This window comes from Dermacentor silvarum, chromosome 1, assembly GCF_013339745.2.
Source record: "Dermacentor silvarum isolate Dsil-2018 chromosome 1, BIME_Dsil_1.4, whole genome shotgun sequence".
In the NCBI taxonomy this organism is placed as follows: domain Eukaryota; kingdom Metazoa; phylum Arthropoda; class Arachnida; order Ixodida; family Ixodidae; genus Dermacentor; species Dermacentor silvarum.
Genome location: NC_051154.1, coordinates 414004428 through 414018245, shown reverse-complemented (window position 1 = coordinate 414018245; position 13818 = coordinate 414004428). Strand labels below are relative to the sequence as shown.

At 41.6% G+C, this 13818-nt stretch overlaps 1 long non-coding RNA gene across 1 annotated transcript; it reads right to left on the bottom strand.

Annotated features, from left to right (window-relative positions):
* Window positions 1-6385: 6385 nt before the first annotated feature.
* LOC125942556 (uncharacterized) lies at window positions 6386-11211 on the bottom strand. Its single transcript, XR_007465204.1, has 3 exons — window positions 10579-11211; window positions 6639-8907; window positions 6386-6605 (listed from the first exon to the last, which is right to left on the bottom strand). It is a non-coding gene; the product is annotated as an uncharacterized LOC125942556 (long non-coding RNA).
* Between the last annotated feature and the right edge of the window lie 2607 nt (window positions 11212-13818).

Here is a 13818-nt window from a genome sequence, read left to right as displayed (position 1 = left end):
CATTCTGCCATGTTCAAAGCACTTAAACCACTCATTGCACTATGTGCGACTCATACAGTCCTCCTCGTTTGCTTGGCTAAGCAATTGAAATCTCTCTGTGAAAGGTTTTCAAAGTTTTGTAGCAAAATTTCGCACACAAATGTTGTTCTTCAAGCTCTTTCAGTGTCACTTTGGCACTAATCCGACGAACAGCTTTCGCACGTGCTCACTTACTACAGCTACAGCTGTAGTAGCTACAGCGGCTGTAGCTCAACTACTAACGGTCAGAGTTCAATACGTGGTAAATGGCAGCTTTTTGTCTAAACCTGCCACTATGTGCGCTCAGTAGCCGCAGCACGCTCCCTCTGGCGGTGGGCACGCTATTTCAAAAGTTCCGTTTCTTTTTGAACACACCTCGTATAGTCGCCTGCAGTTTCTTTGTGATCATTGTGACAATCTTTTTCCATCTTACATAGCCCCACATTTTACAGTACTTTACTGAGTAGACGAATTGGCGTGATTTGTTCTCTTTGGGTCGCAGACCTCACTATGGCCCTTCTAACTTCTAAAGAAATTCAAGCATTCGAGTTATTGTTCCATATTCAATGGAAGTGTCTTACATCTTGAGCGTGAAGTACTCCACTACGAAGCACATATTTACTGACGGCTCCTCTACACAACGTAGCTCTTCCTGTGGTATTTTTGTTCCTTCCACAGGTCAGACATTTTCATGTTGTTTAGAGCGATTAACATCATCAATATTGTTTGAGCTCTGAGCTGTACGCGATGAAACAGGTGCTAAGATACATACTACGGCAGCTTCAACAACAATCATGCAATTACATTTTGGTCCAGGACATAGCATACCTAACGCCACTTGGAATCTAACGCTGGACATATGATAGCATTTCAGTGGCTTCCAGGACATTGCGGTATAACAGGTAATGAAAAAGTGGATGAGGCAGCCCGCAAGGGACATGATCACATAATATCTATAAAAGTGTTTTTTCACTTAAAGTGAGGCTTCAATTATGACGAAGCACTATGTGCTCAATGAACAGCATAGAAGATGGTCGCCACATTCAGGCAATTGAAAGTTTTTCAAAATTGACCCAGAACTACAATCAAGGCTACCAAAATGTCTACCACAGCATATGGAGACCCTCTATCACCAGCTTTGGCTGAACGTTGCACACGTGAACAATCCTCTTTTTCACATTGGCTAGACCACAAATCCATGTGACAACTGCGACTCCATGGAATCTCTAGAGGCCATCTTGCTTGAGTGCCCAGCTTACAGAGACGAGCTACGTTGATATAAAATGAACATGGAGAAGCTTGACCAAGGCCCCTTGACATTGATATCGATGCTGAGTCCCTGGCCTTGCCCATCAAAACAGCGCAAAGCCCTAAAGTTTTTATGTATTGAGTCCAATTGGTTTGTTGTCTAAACTATGACTTACACATCGTCTCAATCAAGACTGTGATTTCATTTTATTTTGTATTTACTATCTACCTTAATCGCATCGGATACTTACTGCTGATAACATCACAAGACTTGCATTTTTTTTCTCCTTTTTCTTTTGCCCATTTTTTCTAGCACCTTTCTCCTTCGTCCCATTCCCTGTAGGGTAGCATACAGGTGTAAATACTCTTTCTCACTCTCTCTCTCTCTCTTGAGTTTGAATTCATTCGAAAGGGGCCGCATTTTACAGACTTCCATTTTTTTTTAGTTTCATCTTGGTTTCACTGACTATAATGCGCAGCGATTTGAAAGTACTTTCTTTTTTAATTATATTGGAATACTCGAGAATAATCTTTAGGTCAATCCTTGTATTTAGCGTCCGTGTGTGTGTCCAGAATGCACGCGTACGCATGTTAGCTGCAAATCCATGCTGTAAGCGCGTGCGGGAGAGCAAATAATCTGATTTGTCGTTATTTATTAACAAGCCTGAAGACATTATGCTGCGTTTTTATTACGGTTTCAGTTTCTGCCTTGATGATGATGATGGCGTTGCGAAGCGCCACCTACATTGGTGGAGAAAAAAAAACATGGCGGTTGTTTACATTCATTCAAATGTGATACGAGTAGGCTCGAGCTCATGCGACGCGGTAAATTGCAGATTGAATCTGAATTACTCTTTTCTGCAAGCGGTTAAACGCATAAAGTGCACACGCTGCAGCGAAAATTGTGTACCTGACTGTCGTCTCGCTGTAAATGTGAGTAAACTGAATGCTGCGTTCTGCGCTTTCAACCTCGCGATACGATCATTTGTAACCGTTCTTTTAGGACTGGTTGGTAAATAAATAGTATTCAAAAGCGTGTGTAATAGTTGAACTGTCCCGCGAACAATCGAGCCACCTGTTTTGGCCAGTCTTGTTCTTTCCTTACGACGATTTATGTCTTTGAAGACGCGAACACCGGGAGAGTTGACAACGATTTAGCGAGCGTGCCGTGAAAATTCATGCCTACTGATGCAAATGCCCTGCAATACAAGTTGAAGCGTTCGAGCTTCGCAGCGCGGCAGTGTTTGAGGTTTGCGTATTTGATTGTGCAGTCATTTTATCGAGGCGAATGAGTAGACGTTTTTGTGTGTTGGCTTAGTGCATGTACTCAAACATACATATACTCTAGTGCACTGGATCTCTAAATCAACATATACATTTGCTCTATTTTGCAATAAATCTGGGTGCTTTTATGAATTACTGTTAGCTTTGTGTGACGATTTGCGGAGCTATTTTTAATACTTCCATTTTAATGTTTATTGTTACCGTGGTCATAGAGCATTCAGTATTTTTCAGTATTTCTTTACCGTGTAGCTTGTAGTTCAATAAATTCTGGTGCAAACTAAACATGTTTCGTAGCGATGTTGCCCTTACAAGAGTGCAATCACACTGGGAAAACTGTGCTTGACAGCACAAATCTGCATAGATGACATTAAAGAACAGGACATTTTGTTCCTTAAGCTCATGAAATTTGTCTAGTGTACGAGGGCGAGCTCCTGCTGTGTGCCGGGATGGTTAACGTCACAGCCACTTTTTATCATCATTTAATGACATAGAGAATGAAAGGGATGAAATAATGTTGCAGTTTCGAAACTGTGCAATTCCTGCACTGGGTTCTTAGATAAACCTTTCCAACTCTCGCAACATCCCATGCAGGACACGGAAAAGTCGCATAGATCTGGTAGCATGTTCACGTTGTGCATAATCACATTGCCACTGTGAATCGGTGGTGAAGCACAGTCTAGCTGCTGGTGCACAGACCCTTGAGAAATCATCTCATGGTTTATAAGACCCCAATTTTTGTTATGTAGTTGAAAAGCTTATCAAAGATGCCCGTAGCATTTCCTTCATAGCTTGTAGAATTCTTTAACGGAATTTTTAGAACTGCGAGCTCATTTGATACCAGTATACGGGCATCTGCACTACTGTCAATTGATAGTGATAGCACATCACAAAAAATTGAATTTGAAACAAGTCCAGCTTTAGTAGCAAAAATGTTTAAGCTATGCATTTAAAACGTTTTTGGGTGTGTGCAAATTGTGCCCCGCTTATCCAAAACTTCTAATTAAAGTATGTGCATGATGTTTTCTTGTTTTTTTTTTGAAGTGATGTTTTTTGTCTTTTAAACTTTGCGTGTAGTGGCTGCTGTCTTGCCAAGCAGACATAAGCCTATTATCAGCTACCACAATACCCACTATACTCCATTTCATATTTAGCATGTAACACTCTAGAACTTGTGCAGGTTTGGTCATCAAGAAGTATCACTCCACATGTTTCATGGTGAAATGGTTCAAAGATCCAACTGTGAATCAAAAGACTATAGGTTTGACTACTCACCTCAACGATCCCAGATGAGCCCACGCAGTGGCAGCTCCTGCATCTCCTGTGCTTTACTAAGTTCAGTTAAAAATTTTTGAAATATACAAAATTCTGCTAGGAAGTGCATTTACCTTACAAAAATATAAGACAGCATTGCCTTAAACATTAATTACGATAAACACTTCAGTGACGTCATCACAAAAGTTTCTAATACCATGCATTTCTAATAATAATAGTTGGCACTCAATATTAGAGAAGTACAATATATTACATTAGATGGCAGCCTGCAGAGCGAAAAAGCAATTTTTTAACAGCATCTTGTGCACCATGCGGCATCCCAGAGCCCGAGGGATGTTGTACAGATGCACATCTCTGGTGTCGTTGCACACAAACTTCTCCCACCAGCAGATGATAATATTGACGAGAGCAATTTCAGCTTGGTGCACAACTGTAGATTTCAACTGTGCACAACACGAAACCAAGACACGGATGGAAGCAGTAAGACACACAAGTGCTAAAATTCAACAAATGTTTATTTGATGCATGACACAACGTATATAGCATGAATTCAAAGCAAGTGCACGTGTCACACAGCTATAACTTCAAAAATCAGCTCGAAGAAACTCGAGTTCGTTTCCTAATAATCATACAGAAGGCGAGCTTAAGCATTGTGTGCCAACCTGTCAATCACTTTGGCCGCAATTGTCAGTCTTACTAAATTTTCTTCATTCTTGGATGTTTTGTCTTGTAGCAGAAGGACAGTCTTCTTCCTACTCATTACAGAATGTGCGGATATCATCCACCATTTCAAGAACCTGGCGTATCAAAGGAAAAAACAGCTTGTTAATTATTGTGGCCATGATGATTGACAGGCTGGGCACACAATGCACAAGTACCTATGACGTTTTACTAAGCTCGAGGGTGCAGTATCGAATCCCAGTCGCGGTGCCCGCATTCCAATGGGGTGAAATGCAAAAACGCCCACGTTGAGTGCATGTGAAATAACACTAGGTGGTCAAAATTAACCCGCAGTTTGCCACTACAGTGTGCCTCATAATCAAATTTCAATTTTGGCACGTAAAACCCCAGAATTTAATAAAAAATAATGCGTAAGCTTGCCATCTGTAGGATATTAGGAAAAGAATCTGTATTTCCTTGGGTCAATTTTAGATCATTCTTGGAAGTCATAGCTGTTTGACATGCACATTTACTTTGAATTCGTGTTCAAATATGTTCTGTCATGCGTCAAATGTGTTGAATGCTCTCCTCTGTCCATGGCTTGGTTTTGTATGCTATTCTTCTACAGACAATTATGGCAAGCATGCATGCCCACGTTGACATCGCCATGTGCTGTGTTGAGAGCAGTAATCGAATGCCGCAGTATAGACTTGTATTCACTACAATGGATCCGTGTAACTGCAATTTTCGCACTGTCATTAGTAGGGTCAGGCCCTGAGTGTCTACCATATGAAAGTATGCCATTTTGAGCCGTTTGTGAGATTGAAGCACCCAGTCTTGACACATGCCAACTGCAAGGCTGTGCATCTTGTTGCCATTGTGCAAACACTCTCAACTCAGATCTTGAAGAAACTGATGTAGCTACCGCTGTTGTGCACAATTATAAGCTGAAGCTTTCTTTGCCCACGTGCCAGAGATTTGGCAGGCTGTCGTGCATCTCACCGAGTAAAATGATCAGATTTCATATACAAAAAGTGGTGACTTGGTAGGCTTGGAAGGCTAAAACGGAAGCAAACCTATGCTTTGTCCTTGGCCAATAACCAAGTGAACACTGAAGGTCTGCGAATGCACCAGGCGCAGATTTAAAAACATTTGTTTAAAGCCGCACGTTATTGAGATTTTTATATGAAATAGCTGAATGAAAACTTAAGTATGCCCTTGATGAGCCATTATCATTGCTGTACTTATAAGGCTTGAAATTTGTGATAAGTCTGCACTTCGCACCTGATTGAATAACAGTTATGAGATATTAAAACACTTCAGCCTGAAACACAAAGTTTTTTTCATTTATGACAAACAGTCTGGCATTTAAGGTTCTGCATGAAGGAAGCCATTGTAGTTCTTGTTCTCAAGGAAAGAAATTAAAGGATTCATCCATTTGGCTGCTAGCTACAGGCCTGTTGTGCTTATTACCTGTCTTTGCAAAGTCTTTGGGAAAATGGGAAATCGTCATCTCCTACACTTGCTTTAAAGCAACAAGCTACTCGATTCGTATTAATGCGGGAGGGCAGGTTGAAAGTGCATTTGTGTTGGGAGTTCATGTCTGCGCTTGCTTAAATCATTTTGCATCCCGAGCCACCTCGGTTTGCATTATATCCGGTACTGGTCTGCACTCTACCCGTGACGGCAACTGTCTAAGACAGCATCTGACACACACTCTATGGGACATAACTAGTAGCCCATGTTGTATAATCAGCAAGGCAGTTGCAATCAGAAGCCAAAAATTGTGTGGAAGAGCCAAAGAAAGCTTCCCTTTAAAAATTCGGCTGACAGCTTTTTAAATCTGGAATGTCACTTACTTGACAGCCACACCACAATAAATGACACATCAACACCAATCCGATTGGACATCACGTCTGCATGTAATGTCAATTTACACTGTACACAGACACACACACACTTACAAGCAGCACGTGTGACCAGCTCAGAGGTGCCTCTCGCGCTCTAATGCACACACCATCCGATTGGACATCACGTCTGCATGTAATGTCTATTTACACTGTACACAGACACACACACACTTACAAGCAGCACGTGTGACCAGCTCAGAGGTGCCTCTCGCGCTCTAATGCACACACCATCCGATTGGACATCACGTCTAATGCACACACCATCCAATTGGACATCACGTCTGCATGTAATGTCTATTTACACTGTACACACATACTTGCACAAGCAGCACATGTGACAAGCTCAGAGATACCTCTCACGCTCTAACAGACCACCATCCAATTCACAGTTGCACTGCTGCACATAATATAGTGCATCCATTTGCAACACCACACTGCACACAACTAGCCTAGAAATGCTTCTCATGCCACACTGATAATACTTAACTATGCCATAGTGCAGGCAAAGCATGCCTTGCTTATGACAACCGTACTCTGCCTGTCTAAACAAAAACAGCATTTTCCCTAGCTTTCTGCAAAACAACTAAGCTACTACCACACTACTACTAAGCTTACTTTGCTGGCCTGCAGTAATGATGGTCATTCCCAGTATGAATAAATAAGGTTTTGCTGTTCATTTCCCCACCTAAAAGATCCCGCTTTATTGCTTCTTGCTCCAGCATAGTTGGCCGATGACCTAGTGCCATTTTAGATTTGCTCTTTTTGGGTGCTGCATACCTCCGCTGTTTCTGAAGGTTTTTGTTTGCAGGCACCAATCTAAGCTTTCCTGCAGGCTCTCTCACGTCTGCAAGCTTGTGCTTTTTAACTAACTTTGTTAAGTCATGTTCTATAGAATCCATTTTCTCGCAACTTGTTTCAGGAAGGTTTTTCAATATCTCTTGAAAAGCAGCCTCAGCTTGCACTTTGAACTTTTCAATTCTTTTTTCTGTTTTTTCTTCTTTCAAACATTGCTTTGTGCTCTGCATGATACCTTGAGCACTGGCCATTAAGCAGCTGGGATCATCAATGACACAAAAGCTTTGACTACCATTATCAAAAGAGACACCAGAGCAACTAGTTTCACGGCTCGGCAAATTGCTTGACTGCAGCACCATCAAAGCAACAGCATGAATGTGCTTGCACATGTGCACATATGTTACATGGTCAAGACACGTACATGTGTACATGTTATGGCAAGCCTCGCAGTGCTTGCAATGGAGCTCACAACCTGTGCAAGTCCTCCCAGTCTTTTTCACGATGTGATGAAAGTTAACTACGCTCTGAGATTTTACCTGCCATACGCCATCTCCCACTCTGTCAATATCGGATGTCTGAATATCAGTGCCTGCTTTGTGCTTTTTAAAGATAGCAGATTTGCGATGGTCAACTTTGCCTTTTATAAGTGCAACAGCCCTGTTGAACAGTTTGTCAACTGTCAAGGTAAAAAGTACATAGATTAGCTTGTCCAGCCGCACATTTACTTGGCCACCAAAGTAGGAGTACTTCAGAGTCTTGTGCATTGATTCAACGTGATTGTTTGTTGTTAAGCCTACCTGCTTTCTATAGCAATAGGCCCACTGAAGTACTCTCTTAGCATAAGTTTTCTCAAAGTATTTAGTAAAGCTTTCCAGATCCTCTAGATCTTTGGAAGCAAGGTTATTCTGTGTGTGCAACTTGGAAGGTAGGTTAAGAAATTCTTTTACTTTCTCATCTATTTCTGTTTCATCTGCATTGATTAGTGCGTGCAAGGTTTCTCTTGTGACATTCCTGTACTTGATAATACTAATCATATTGAGGTGTGCGTTCCAGCTGCGCATCACATGCCAGATACACAACCACCGATTCTTCAAGGGACCATTCACTTGCTCCCATGTGTTGCCATAAACAGGGGCATCATTGGACATGAATGCTTTACACTCTATCACGCCTACCTTTCCCTTGATGGCCTCAAAAAACCTCACCATCGTTTCAGTGTTAACTCTCTTAGAAATCAAGTAGGCACATGGAATACCACAGCCATCTTCCGAGATGGTTAGCAGTGTTGTCAGCTGAAACTTGTACCTATTTGTGCCATGCGTAGAGTTAATACACAATTTCTCTATTCCTAGCTTACAAAGTAGTTCTCTCTGTGGGAAGGTCATCAAGGCAAGCTCAAAGTTGCCTTCAGAACTGCTCGGATCACCCTCTTTCCTGTAATACAAAAGAGGAGAGTCACTGCCTGCCTTACTTGGCTCATTTTCTGGGCTCATCAGCTCATTTCCTGTGTTTAAATCCTTCTCTTCCATTTCTTTAACCCATAACTCCAAGCTCGTAAAATCATCAGGATGTCGCCGCTCTGCTTTGTCAATATTATACTTATCGCGGATGTTCCGAAGGTCCTCTCTTGTGACAAGTTTCATCCAACTGCTAGTTGCACTTGTGCCTGCCTTGATTTTTTGCAAAATGGTCTTCGGTGGCACTCCTTCTGCTAGTCTACCTGAAAATTGTAAAGAGCAACTCATCAGCAACCAAGGAGGCTGCACATCTCTATTTTTTTAATTTACGCAGACATCCCACTCTCTTTTTACTACACCTGGGAGGGCATGGCAGGAGCTGCACCTTACACTATGCCCACTGCTGGTGGGCATAGTTTAAGGTGCACCCACTGCTATGCCCACATCACACACATCAATAGGTCCAGGCAGATGGACTCATCATTAATACCAGGGACTCAGCTAGACTCTTAACAGCAGGGACTTCCAATTATTAAAAAAAACTGTTTCTCTCCCTCTACTGTATTTGCTTGTTGCTCTGCAGCAGAATATCTCGACTACTTTTCTGCCTAATAACTTAGTAATTCAGGCTGGTGACCTCTCGAATACGAGCTCTGAACATGTACTTTGTTGTTAAAATGCCTTTGCTGGCAGATTTTATGTAGCTTGAACAGGGCTGTCTTTACAAAAACCAAATAGTATCAACACATGCCTTAACCACGGTGCTATTTAGACAAATTACATGTCATATGGGAACAGACAGAAGGCTTGTTAAATTAGTGTCATAATCTAAACATCCATATACTGTGTGTCTCAGCTAATACTAACCAAGCTGTTCAATGAAAACTTTTTTAAATAAAACACGATTTTAAGACCTACGGTGTTCGGTCATCAGACCTCCGACTTAACATTGTGAATAATATAATTGTATCTTTTACAGTGTTCTGAAATATCTTTTGTCCGTTGAACAGTTTGGCTAACATCAAAATGATCCCTGTTTTCAACCTGAAGTGCATGCATATTCAGTTTTTCGATATCTGACAGACTAACAAATAAGTGTTCATTTTATAACAGTAATAAAAAGAAAGTATGTCCACTACCATGTTGATGGCATCGCACATGGTCTTTTTTAACGCAATATAGACAGAGCCAGAAAGAGCACGCAGCGTAGTGCTTCTGTGATTGGCAGAGATAAGACATTTTGAAAAGTTATTTGCTGCAGGGTTTTTCTAAAGCCATTAAGTAAGGTTGTGCAAATAATTTGAATTTTGAAAATGAATCGAATGGCTGACAACAGTAATTGCAGTCTACAGGGAGACAGATAAGTATGGCGACTCTTTCGAAGGATTCTGTGGCACCAGTAGGTGAGAAAAGGCATGAAGCAATAATTCACACATTAAATAAGGACACCTTGCCTTTAGGCAGCCTACAAATTTATTTTCTCGATTTAGTCCATTTATTTTATGGGCAATTTCACCATGTTTGCATCCATTTAAAACACTATCCAAGCTATAGTACATATTACAAACTTATTCTGGTGATATATGCTGTTCTTTTGTTTCATTACTATAAATGAAATAGTCTACACCGGATACCACCTTTCATTTGTTTCTCATTTATAAGCTTCTCTAGTTAACTAGACATCCAGTTTTAAATAGCATCAGAGTGTAAATAGGCTTTATTTTAATTTTTTTACTAAAAGAACACAACCACATTTCAGTTCAGAAACAGCTTCCCTTACTAGGGTCTGTTCTTGTACATGTAGCTAAATACTAAATGCTAGCAGCATGTTAATGCAATGCATTTAAAAAACAATATTGATCTGTCATTGAGAATGCAGCAGTTATATTCTGACCTTGTGACACTGGAAATGAATGGCATGCATGAAGTCTTACCTGCAATTACTTTTTTCTCAGCCACAGAGAGCCTCTGATGAGCTATCTCATCCAGGTGTCCATAGTGGTTCTTCTGAAATACTACAAAGACTTTGTTATCCCTTTCTGTAACCTCAAGCATTGCAAAGCAATGTATGCCTATTTTGCTGCTGCTTTGCACTTTAATCTGACGTTCGCGCAGCTTTGTAGGGAGTTAACGGTGACAATTTAGATATCGCCTGAACACTCCTGGCGAATTTTCTTTTCTTCCAGTAGAAGCAACAAAATGGCTGCAAGTCTCGCTCTCCACATTATCTTTCCAAGACAGGAAATCTCAAATAAAGGCAGTAGAAACATCAACACATGTATCTTGTAATTGCATTCCACTGATTCGTTACAGAGGGTAAAAATTGAAACCTACGTTCCAAGGACTCTGATCCAAGCATCAAACGAGCAGGTTGCAGTAATTGCAGCAACTTTGGTGGTATAACATGTATGGGTTATATTGCTAAAAGTTGTATGCACAACAGATCTCATGTGTTTTTTTTATCTATAAAAAACTTCCTTTATAAAATGTAGAGCGTAGCATGTTGTGGTTACAAACCTCTTGCTAGTACCTTTCTAGTACATTTACAGTGTTTGGCAGCAAACACGTGGCCATAAAATACACAGTAATAAGCATTGCTGTCACACGTGTGAGCTTTCCTAAAAGCTGTGTGTACATCGTGGCACGCCAATTTATTTCAGTCACACACAATTCTGCACAGTTACACACATAGGAACAAGCATGCCACTGGAATTCTGAATGAAGAAATCGCCGGCGATGTCCCGCGCAATCTTATTTTTTGTGCAAGTCTGGCGACGTCTACGTAAAATTCTGTACGCACGTTTTTTTGTTTTTTGTATTTGTAAAAAGTTACACGGAACTAGGTGCACACCGAATACTGGCACACGCTCGAGTCATTTCAGAAATAGCACATTGTGTCAAACAGGTTGGTGTACGGGCGAAAGGACCACATGTCATGCCTTATGGAAAGTATAATCGAGCGAGGTTTCTTACCTGTATACGTGTCAAACGTCAATGTCTCCACTTCCACTTCGAAGTTATGCTCACTCTCGTGGTGTTGCCGCAAGTCACGAAGCGTTGAAAAAATCTTGGGACACAAATCACATGCGAGGGTTCGTTTCTTACTGGGTATATTTGCCTCCTCCTGTACGAAATTCTGCAAAGCTGCTACTCCGTGAAGATTTCTTATGTGCTTTTTTAAATTACTACGATTAAAAAAAGTCTTGTCGCAAAATTTTCAAGAATGCATCACGACGCGCGAAGTAGACAAAGCGGTCCCAGGCGTAGCGTTTCCACAGCTGTTCATCTCAGTGCGCAAGGCAAGAGTGACAGCGACGCACGTGGGCGACAGCATGCGAAGCTCTAGGTACAGCGTACCCTAGGGAGGCATTGCCCACGGCGGCGGCTTTATGTTCCCTGCTCCTTGAAGCGGAGAATTCCCTGGAAAATGGCGTTTCGACGATACTTTCAACCGACCAATGAGTAGTAGTAGTAAGTGGCTCTTGTGGAAAGGAAAAGGTTGACGCTATCTTCTGCAGCCCTTGAGGGAGCACGGCTCAGCGCCAAAACGAATGAAAACGAGGATCAGTCTCCTGTGGATACCTCCTCCGCCGGGGCCTGAGGCGGCACTCTCCGCGTGGCTCCGGCGGCGTTGCCAGTAGCAGCGGCGCTGCGATCGCCCACTCTTGAGGACAAGCAGACTACACACTCGCATCCACTGCGAGGCTGGAAACATTGTTAAGATTTTTGCCCGTAAGCACTTAGTTTATTTAGTCTGTATTGTCTGCTTATGATCAGAAAATACAATGCGTACTGCTTTTTATTCTTTTTTTGCTACAGAAACAAAAGCGGTCTCTGAAATAACTATAGCGCGTCTATCCTCGCCGCTTGAATCTTGCCACGCTCTCGAGAATACGGGCAGTTTCTATCGCAATTGAGTCCCACCCAAATGAACTTTTTCAACACGTTCATCAATCAGGATCGAGTTTGTTAAGCTTACAGAGCTTGAGGGCGCAGACGAGTCTGCGATCGCGAGCGAGCAGATTCGGACTGTACATCGCAATCGGCTGGCCGCGTGACAGGGGAATTAAACGTAGCTAGTCCCCGCAACAACGAAAGCGAGTTTAAATTAAGCAGGCACATTGTACACTCGTTGTATCCTTGGCTACACCTCTCAATGACACGTTAGGTGACGGCCTGGAAAAGGAGAAAAAGAAAAGAAAAAACTGTGCCAATGAATAACGTCGCGCAAAATGAGCTGGACTCGTTGCTGTAATTGACGCGAGCTGAAATTTTCACGAATTAAAAAGCTACACAGAAAACATTCATGCACGAATTGAAAAAGTCACATACGTCCACAGAAGCAATTTATTCTGTAAAAATCACTGAAATTCAGCTGTTAAACCATGTCTCACCCACAAAGTAAACACAAATGAACATGCAGAAGATAAGTCTAGCACAGCAATGATGCAGGAAACCAAATGGCAGTTTCAGTGTAATGGCAAAGCAGCTAAACGAGCTACAGCATTTCACAAAAGGGGCACAAGCTCATGGTCTGTGCAATCTGCAACTAAATGCTAACAATAAGGCATCACTGAGTATGAGTACGATGGTAGGGCACAGAACATTGATATTTGGAGTAGCTTTCCACACTAATGCAGTGACAGCATTGCCATATATATATATATATATATATATATATGGTAATGGGCAGCAAATGAACTACAAATGTGCAGCTGCTTGCTTTGCTTCAGCAAATCCGCACAATTAGCAAGGTGACGTGCAAAAAAAAATTAATAACAGAGCAGGTTAGGGAGACAAAAATAAAACACGCGATGTGATAGTTACACTGAAGCTAGTTTAACCTGCTCTGAGCAGATTGGATTTGTTTTCGCCTTTCACAAAAAAGCGCAGTGTCAGGATAACATAAAATGCGACCATGTAAGTGCAGTTAGGCTCTTTTCACTTAGAACTGAGATTTGAACAGCGCGAATAAAACAGGACACGAAGAAACAAATACCACAAACAAGCGTATTTGTTTCTTCGTGTCCTTGTTTTATTCACGCTGTTCAAACCTCAGTTCTAAATAATCAACCACCTAGCACTCGTCAAGACCTTACTAATGCTCTTTTCATGGTCTTCGCAACCGACCTACAAGGGGGAAGCATGATGTATCATGTGCAAAACATCCATGA